This window comes from Protopterus annectens, chromosome 5.part1, assembly GCF_019279795.1.
Source record: "Protopterus annectens isolate FY-2018-M chromosome 5.part1, PAN1.0, whole genome shotgun sequence".
In the NCBI taxonomy this organism is placed as follows: Eukaryota; Metazoa; Chordata; order Ceratodontiformes; family Protopteridae; genus Protopterus; species Protopterus annectens.
This window is the reverse complement of record NC_056736.1, coordinates 69,492,212-69,502,122: the sequence shown is the minus strand read 5'-3', so window position 1 is coordinate 69,502,122 and position 9,911 is coordinate 69,492,212. Positions and strand designations below refer to the sequence as shown.

Here is a 9,911-nt window from a genome sequence, read left to right as displayed (position 1 = left end):
CTACTGGTAATCTTGTCAGGTTTTTTCTCTTTCATGGTATTACCCTGACTTGTACTACAGAAGACTTCTTTACATTTCACCATTACCTCCTATTAGAATATCATCTAGCACATGGACACCCAGAAAAAGTTATTTGCATTGTACGCTGGAAGACTTCACTGCCAGAATTTATCCCAAATGGCATTCTCAAAAATCTGTATCTGCCAAAAAGAGTACTGAAAGTGGTTAGCAATGAAGATTTTCAATCAAGCAAAATTTTCCAAAATGAACTCTTTGCATTCAAAACAGAAAAAACAATGACATTTGGCATATGAGCAGCAACTACTTTGACTGTACGCATTGGATGATGAGGTCTTTTCAGTGCTTTGTTTAAATCTCTTGGATCAGTACATAATCTGATATCATCTGAGCTATTCATATGAGCTACTACCATGGAAGATACCTATTCAGTCAGTTTGTCAACTGGACAAATCACACCTTTCTGCACCATTTTATCTTGATTGGCCTTGACTCTGTTCCGCATAGCTACTGAAACTTTCCAGGCTGGTCTGACAACTGGGCTGACTTCAGGGTCAAACTTCATGGAGTACACAACTGAGAGTTTGCCTAGTTTGTCTTCGAAAAGATCTGCATAGGTAGAGAAAATAGTCTGGGCAAAATTAGAACAGTGGTCTTTTAAGCTTAAATGGTGAACTTCCTTATTAAATGAAAGTAGTCCCATTTTCAAACTGTCTCTGCGGCTTAATAACAACTGCATGTGCTTTTTGACTATGCAATATTGCAAGTCATAGCTGCTCCCAGCAGAGTAAAATGAAAGCACTACTGAACCTTCAGTATGAATTAATTCACCACCGCAAGCAACAAGCTTTGCACACTTTGCCAAATCAAGCTTTTCACCAGCACATACTCTAGCAAATGTTTATGCTGACATAACATTGCAGTTTGAACCTGTGTCAGTTTTGAGCTCTATGGTTCTTCCATTTATCCGAACAGTACAAAATACTTCATTCTTTGCCCATAAATCTACTCCATTGACCATTTCATTAAGCACAGACACACCATCAACATAAATATAAGGTCACAGCTTTCTAATTGATCAGTTTGTCTCTTTGAATGTTCTCTTTTAATAAAAGAATGTGCCCCTTTTGATTTACAAAATCTTTGGAAAGGATTCCACTTTTTACATCTGTGGCATTGCTGACCAAAAAGCTAAGCACTTTTCTCTTTTGGGCTCATGATTTGCACCACAGTTGTGACACTTGACTTTGAAACTAGGTGAGGACACATGCTTTGAGTTTATTGACTCACTCTTGTCCTTCACTGAGACTGTGCGTACTATGGAATTTGCTAGAAAAGTTATGTTTATAGGTTCATAGGTTAGTACTAGGCTAAATGCCCTTGTGAGCCATTGTAAGCCTAGCCAATTAGTCCTTGTGAGACTCAAACCCTGCATCTTGTGTTTGCAAGGCAAACACCTAAACCATTAGGCCATCTTCCCAACCAAAAAAGCTTCACTTGTACCAAGATTATATCACCCCAGATGGGACTCGAACCCACAATCCCTGGCTTAGGAGGCCAATGCCTTATCCATTAGGCCACTGGGGCCTGTATGGGGTTTTCCAGTAACTGATGCAGGGCTTACAGTTGCTGCCATGTGCTTGGGCTTGTTTCTTTTAACCACATGCTGCATACTATCAACATGAGCTTTAGAACATACTGGAATAATGCATTTCTCATTTGTAAGCATATTTGTGTGTTTTTCTGTGAGCTTATATTTCTGACAAATTTCAATGACCTTATTCAAAGTTAAATCACTGTCACAAGGCAAAATCTTTCTCACAGCATCACCTTTAATACCACACACAAGTCTGTCTTTTATCAACTCATCTCTTAAATCACCTTATCTGCATGTTTTAGCTTTGTTTCTCAAGTCAGTTATATATATGTTGCAAAAGTTACCCCAGGCTTTTGATCCCTTGTGTAAAGTGCCTTTCCAACATAATATTCATTTGGGGGTCACACATTTTTCTAAAATTAGGTTTCAAGCACTCAAGATCTTCCCTTGATTCAGTCAGTACCAGTATATGATGGTTCTCACCCTCCCCTGCAAATGAACGCTGTTTTTCTATGGCTTCTGAACCAGCTAAATTAAGCAGAGTAAATTCCTTTGCATGTGTATCTTTGTCCGAAAATGCAGCTTGTATGAAAATATCATACTCTTGCTCAAACACTGTCCAATTCTCTGCTATATTATGATCAAAGACAAGTGGACCTAGTTTCCAAAATGCATCTGCCATGCCAACAAAGTATGCCCAAATGCACTGAAACAATGGTCCTTGTAATTAGGTATGAACATGCACACACAGCCAGTACTTGTAAGAAGATTGAAATGCACAATAAGCTCTTTGAACGTGCAGTGGTGATGACCATTCCTCTATAATTCTCCAACATTAAATGAGTTCCTCTTGGTCTTGATTCTGGAGGCCATTCTGACACCATGTCACTCGTCCAATGTTATGATTCAAGACAAACCGCTAGGTTAGTTATTTTATATGATTTATTATATAGAAACACATCAGGATGGATAACAGAAACATAAAATATAAACAAACTGATTAACTGACAGACCATTACATACATGCATGCTTACATCTCAACAGCTCTCTACAAAATTGCAGTCAGGCTTACATGTGCTTAGTATTTATACACTTGTGCAAGCCCCTCAAAAGCTTCTTAAAGGTATACATACATATTGGTCTTCAACCTTCAAGACAAACTAGCTAAAGCTGAAGGTTTTATGAAGTTGTCAAACCAATAGTATCACTCTTTCAACATACTCTTTCTCAGATGTCAAAGTTGTCAGTTCAATCTAGGAGAAAGAAATACCACTGAATATGCAGTTGCTGCTTCTAGCCACCCCACACAAACTTAAACAGGACCACTACTACAAGTTAAAAGTAAGAACAGCTTAGCTGCATGAAATAAAATGCAGTCCAGGAAACTGCTATTGCCACAACACGTTTACAACAAATTTTGAGAAGTAATTATAAATAACACAACTGGCCAAATATAAAAAAAAAAATAAAGTTTTTATTCAAATCTAAGTGCTTTTGTCTCTCTACATGAAACAAGACTTCATCAGAGATATAAATGGAAGCAAAATGATATCACTTCCTATAAAGCTTCCACTTAATAGAACATTCCACTTCATAAAGATATACATATATATATATATATATATATATATATATATATATATATATATATATATATATATATATAAGTTTCTTATTTTGGTGCATTTATGCACAAGCTCGACAGGCATTTTTTGATTGTATTATATTATTGTATGTTTGAACTGGTTTATCTGAGTATACCTTTATGAAGTGGTATGTTCCAATAGGTGGAAAATTTATAGGAAGTAAGGTCACTTTGCTTCCTTTTTATCTCTGATAAAGTCTAGCTTTATGTAGAGAGACAAAAGTGCTTAGATTTTGAATAAAAACTTTATTTTTTATTTTTTAAAGTTGTCCAGTTGTGTTATTTATAACTTCTTCTCAAAATCTGGTGCAACCTGCATTGCAGCAATAGTAGTTTCCTGGGCAGCCTTTTATTTCATGCAGCTAAGCCGTGCTTACTTTTAACTCAAAGTAGTGGTCCTGTTTAAGTTTGTGTGGAGTAGCTAGAAGTATCAACCACACATTCAGTGGCATTTTTTCTCCATTGTGGTTTGGACTGTGGATTATGTTTGCCGATATTTTGGGGTTTCTGTTTTTTATTCTTTTGATAGCTGTCTTTTCAAATAGGTGGTAATGATTGCAGTATTTTTGTCTTTCATTCTTTATTTATCTTATTTCAGAATCTCCTTACATTGTCTGAAGTCATGAGAACAAAACTATGAGCTGTTACTGGTTGCATTTTTGCAATATAAGTAATTCTTGTTTTTCACATAAATATTTAAGCAAAAAATATCTCTTTGGAAAAGTTTCACTTTCATGGTTACTGTAGAATGACAGCATGAGACTATTATTTCACATAATGACACCCATCGACATGTCATTCCAAGCACTTTCAAATCTGCATTGCTGGCACTACAGTGGAAGACAAATACATTGTCCCAGAATTCCTAGTAGAATAATTTACCAGTCTCTCTCTCTCTCTCTCTCTATATATATATATATACATATATATACATAAACATACATATATAAACATACATATATATATATATATATATATATATATATATATATATATATATATATATATATATATATATATAAAACCTGCACTATTTATGGTAATAAGGACCCACAATATATATGGCTTCCCTTTGAAATATTTCCTCAAAAACAGGTTATAGTACCAAAACAACCAAAGCCTTGTTTCCTGATTTGCCACCCTTTTGACAATGCATTTTCATATGGCACTAGAGAGTTAGACTGGACTGTTAAAAGGGGAATTTTAAAAGTTCATTCAATAATTTGGCTTGAAATAAAGAGGCACATTTAGTAGGATGATAATTTTGTTTCCTGCTAATCTCTGAATGGAATATTCAGAGGACACTATTTGAATAATAGTTTTAACAATTTGTACTATACTATACAATATTACCATATTTAATAGTGGAATATAAACATTTTATTAGGTATAAATGTCACTGTCATGTAACAAAAGCTGTACTTTCACTGACAGCAGAAAAGATTTGGTGTGACTTGGCTTTAATTTAGATAGAGTGTCAAATTTTATGTCACCTTCCATGTTGTACATATGGAAGAATTATAGTAGCTTAACAGTAAAATAAAAACATCTACAAATAAAACAATTTTGTCAATTCTTCCAGTACAGACACTGAACATTTGGACATTGATTAATGTTAACTTTTTGTTAGCTATTAGTTCTGTCTACCTTAATAAAAGGAACACATATAAGGAACAGCATAACAGGAAAACAAATTTTTCTCCCACTGTAGGTTTCATACCTTAAAGAGGAAAGTCCTATTTTCATGTAGATTGTTATAAGTTGTTATAAGCTGTAAGAATATCTATTAAATGCTCTTGAAATATCTGTTATTATAGGACTGGAAAATGCACTCTTTTCTGAAACTGTCAAAAGTTAATATTGGGGGTAGGGGGTCTGTAGAATAAATTAGCTGCATCTAATGAAATGGGTCCCTGTTCATGCACTGATAAAACATTAGAGCAAATGGCTACTAATTAAACATTAAACAGTGAAAGTTTAACATTCTGAACATGCTAAACAGTGAAAAATAATAAATGGAATGGCCATACTTGGTCAACAACCAGGAAGTACCATGATGCATAAGGTGAGCGAAGGGAACTTTTTAAAATTTTTCGTATTCCCCACTGTAGTGCAATCTTGGAGTTGGTATACATAGTTAGGGGGTGTTGGATGCATCCTCCCATAATGAGGGGATGTGGGGGGGCAGATCCCCCACCTTGGTTGCTTATGTTCATGATGTTGGCCAACTATGGCCGTTCAATGAATTATTTTTCATTGTTAAGCTTTTTCAGAATGTTAAACTTTCGCTGTTTAAAGTTCGATTAATAGCCTTTCGCTGTAATGTTTTTTGATGTGCAAACATAGACCTTAATGAAACATATGACTCTTTTGGTGCTTTCTTACATCTGATGTGCTATAAAAATCTCAGTTTGGTGCTGTTGAATCAAGCTATTCATAAGAGATTTGAGTTGTGTTTAGACTTTACCAATATAATATGACTGTTAGAGAGGCATAATAAGGGACCTTTAAAGTGGTCAGGGATTATTGTTGCTAGGTTTTACTTCCAAAAGGATGGTACTGTCTGATCTTGGAACATTCCTTTAAATGAAGTAGAGAAAAAAAGCAAAAGCCTTCCCAAGACAGTGAAAAATAAAAGAGAAAATAGCTAATGTAGTCCAAGTTATTTAGTTCAATAAAAGTCTATTAAAAATTAATCCCAGATGGAGTTGTTTCTGTACCTTTGAATTTTGATTGTTTTCAAATAATTTGATCTATATGTTTTCCTGGAGAAAGCAGTTTGCTCATTATACTCACTGCTATTTAAATGTGGTTGATTTCTTATGGAGAAGTTTAGGAAAGCTTTAGAATTTGCTAGATTGCCTGTTAAAATTGGGGAATTGTTTTCATTCCTCTGATTAAATTATATGGCTGCTGCCACTGTATCAATGACAATGGTTTATATTTCTTGACTATGAGAAGTTTTCTTTATCATATTATTGTATTTTAAATATTGAGCTACTTTTTCCAAAATGAAACATTTAATGTATTCCATAATAAGTTACGTTTTTATTCTAGAATGTACTGGGTAATAGAGAGCTGATGGGTTTTTGCTTTTACCTTGAGATGAAATCTATTAATTTTAGTAGATACAGTGAAACTCTGAAAGTGGTACATGATGTTTATGGTATGGAAATGTAATCAAGTAATAAATGATAAGGCAGAGAATTAGGTTACGTAAGAACTTAAGGTGACAAATGCATAGTTGATGAAGTCGTGCTCTATCAATGGACTTTTTCAGTAGACTTCTCTTGATGTTTTGTGATCTCAGAAGAAGATTTATTAGGGAAGGAGGTTCAGGAATGAAAGCCTTTTCCATCTGTCATGGGAGTTGTTGAAGAGCTTGCCACTGCTTCACTCAATGCTATTATTACTTTTTAGCCTTTAGTTTTTCACTGAAATGATCCTAAAATACTTGCACCACATCAACATCAGCCAAGCTTAAGCTTCAAACCATAAACCTTCTCATTTCTGTTTTGAGTATTGCGCACTTGTCATTGATTTATGCAATATAAAGACCCAGGACTGGGACAGTTACTAATATCATATAGGTTTAGTTTCTTGAAGCAGTTTAAAATGTTGTTTTGCAGAATCAGCAATTCTAAGGGGCAGTGAAATACTAGGGTAATTATTGTAGTGGAAACATTATAAATGTTGTCCTCCCATGATCAATACTTCCTCTTTGAAACTCTAAAGACAAATTTAACAGCTGGCAGCTAACTTACCTCTCTTTCTAGGAATTTTTTTTTTGAAAGACCATTTTTTTCATAATTATCTAATATCTGAGAGTTCAAGTTTTTCTTTTTCCACAATATAATAACTGGTTGTCTTTTATTTGGTTAGCATTCAGCTGGTTTTGGCCCACTAACCCTCAGCTGAAGACTCATCTGCATATTTCAGTCTGAGAGCCTAGGAAACATTTGTGTGTAAATATTTTTCTCTCAATTTGTGTGACCTCAGATTCAATATATTTAAAAATTGGGGGAAAGGGTTGAACAGAGTCTTCATATCAAGGGATGCAGGTGCTCACCTTCCTGCAATCAGTGGTGAATTAGGGGAAAATGAGCAAACTGTGCTTGAGTTACTATAATAGATGTAGAGTAACTCTTTGTCTCTTCTGAGACAGAGTATAAGGGTAGACATCCTTGTCTAGACAACTTTTGGAATTCAAAATGTAAAAATGAATTTCCTGTAAGAAATTAAATGTGAGCTGAAGGAGTCTTAATAACTTAAAAAATGGTTTCCTAATAACAGGACTATGTAGTTCGTTGATAAAGTCAGATAAAGTACTAATTTTAGAAACTGTTCTAAATATAACATCATTTGCTGTTTTTTTGTTCTGTAGCATCCCCTTAGTAAACACACTCAGGTAGCTGCTTTTCTGACAGCACTGAGTCTGAGTAATGTGGAAATGGACCTGTATAAAAGAAAGTATTTGGACTGCAGTCCAAAAGGTTATGTAAATATCAATAAAACATAGTTATATACAACAACTGTCTAATGAAACAAAAATCAGAGTAATCAATCAACTGATTTTATGGGCATTCATACAACAACTTTGAAAAGGTACAAAGCCTCAAACTGTCCACAAAGGAGTAAACTCCATATGGAAGATAACAGACTTCACCAAACCATGCACGCTAACTAATGAAATGCAAACCAAATTTATAGCTATTCTTGGAAAACAGTTTTTTTGGAAGTTTCTTGATACTTGCCTGTAATAGAAAGTATGTGCTTTGCAAGTAATGGACCAAAAGTTCATAGCTCTTGAGTTTGAAGCATATGTCCATGTAATATATATATCCATATATCACACAGGTATTATTTTATGTATAAAGCAGTTAATGGTGTAGCATCCAGAAATTACTCCAGTAATTATATCCAGTCCAGCTGTTTAAACAGGTCTATATTAGAAGACCAAAGACACATTCTTTTGAATTTGTCTTGGTCGAACTTAAAAGTCAGAAAATGGAAAATACCAAAGTGGCTGTTAAGCGAATTCTTTCCCTGGGAGAGAATTTGCTTGGTCGCTTCAGTACTTTGCCATTTTCAGCACTGAAGTGCGGTCTCAGAGTTGGTATATTTAAGAAGGGGGGTGTGGGGGGGGTGAAGCCCCCCACTTAAAGTAATGTTTAAATTCATTTTTATTTTATTTTTGTTGGAACAAAATCTCTGTTCTGACACTTTGACATTGTAAGCTTTCGCTTACATACGGTTGATCAATCGCTGTTCGCTTTTTTAAGCATTCGGTGATTTAATATAGACCCGTTTAAACATATTTCTGAAGAAACAACATGTCTACCTGATAGTAACTAGATAATTATAAAGTTATACCTTACTATGGAATCACCCAATAACAAAACAATATTAGAAGATACCAATAAGGTATGAATTATCATCTTGCTAGCTAAGATCGACTTCTATTGGTAGAGTAGGTACAGACATTTTTGAGTGAATGTGTAAAAAGTGTCCACTTTATAAAAAAATACTACAATAATAGGAAATACATACTCCAGGATTCAAATAAAATCCATGTAGGTCCTATGTAGAGCCTACAGGGAATGTACCAGTGTACACGGCCATGGCACCCCATCGGCAGTAAATCATGCATATTAATCATGGCTCGCTTTCGAGGGAGATCACAGTAACATGGATAGACAGTAATATAGTGTCCAGTGGATGTGGATTATACAGGGAATTACTTGGACAGATGTTATATACAGGACTATGTACATACCTGTAATGTACCCTGGTAGTCTAGAAATATGTGTGACTTGTAATTTTTTTGTCTTTTTTTTTTAATCTTGTTTGCGCAGTTAAGAACACAGCAATGACAAGCTGCACTTACACATACACAGCTGACACCTGCCAGGCATCTAAAAATAGAAACCAGATGTAATTAATTATTTATTTTACTTCTTTGAATGCTCATTTGGACATTGCAGTGCAGTGCTTATCAATGATAACAGGTAGCTTAGTAATATATGTGAAGGTATACTGGCTTTCTTACTATCCAAGTAGCTAAATAGGTAGAGTCACCACCTATAGTGTTGCAGGTCTTAGGTTTAGACCTCAGCAATCATACTTTTTATACATTTATTGCTGTAGAAATGTGCAAGGTGACTGAAAGGGAGATTTAATGTAAAATGAATAAATGCAATCAATGGCATGTATCGTATCCCATAGAGACGATGGCACTAATATCAACAGTTAGCATAAATCCAACGGTCTTCTTTGAATTCTTAAGGCTCTCTCCAACGTAAAATACAGCACGATAAAAAATGCAGCAGCAGTCAGCAGACCTATAAAAACTTTTAATGACAGAGTAGCGCTTTCACCAACAGGCTTTATCAACTCACAATGAATACCTCATACTAATGCTTTATATATAGAAATGCAAGCACATTCATTGGTCTGTTAATAAATCAATTAAAACTAATTAATACAATTAAAGAAATAGTTTAAAATACATGTTAGATAACCACCTGCATATACACAATCACTCCATCTGAAACAAAACCTCTCATACAAAACTGCCCAAGGGACATGTATATAAAAGTATATATATATATATATATATAGAAAATGTATATGTAATAGAAATATACATG

The 9,911-nt window shown here is 34.5% G+C and overlaps 1 non-coding gene across 1 annotated transcript; it reads right to left on the bottom strand.

Moving 5' to 3' along the window:
- Nucleotides 1-1,532: 1,532 nt before the first annotated feature.
- On the bottom strand, nucleotides 1,533-1,605 carry TRNAR-CCU. The gene has a single exon. It is a non-coding gene; the product is annotated as a tRNA-Arg (tRNA).
- Between the last annotated feature and the right edge of the window lie 8,306 nt (nucleotides 1,606-9,911).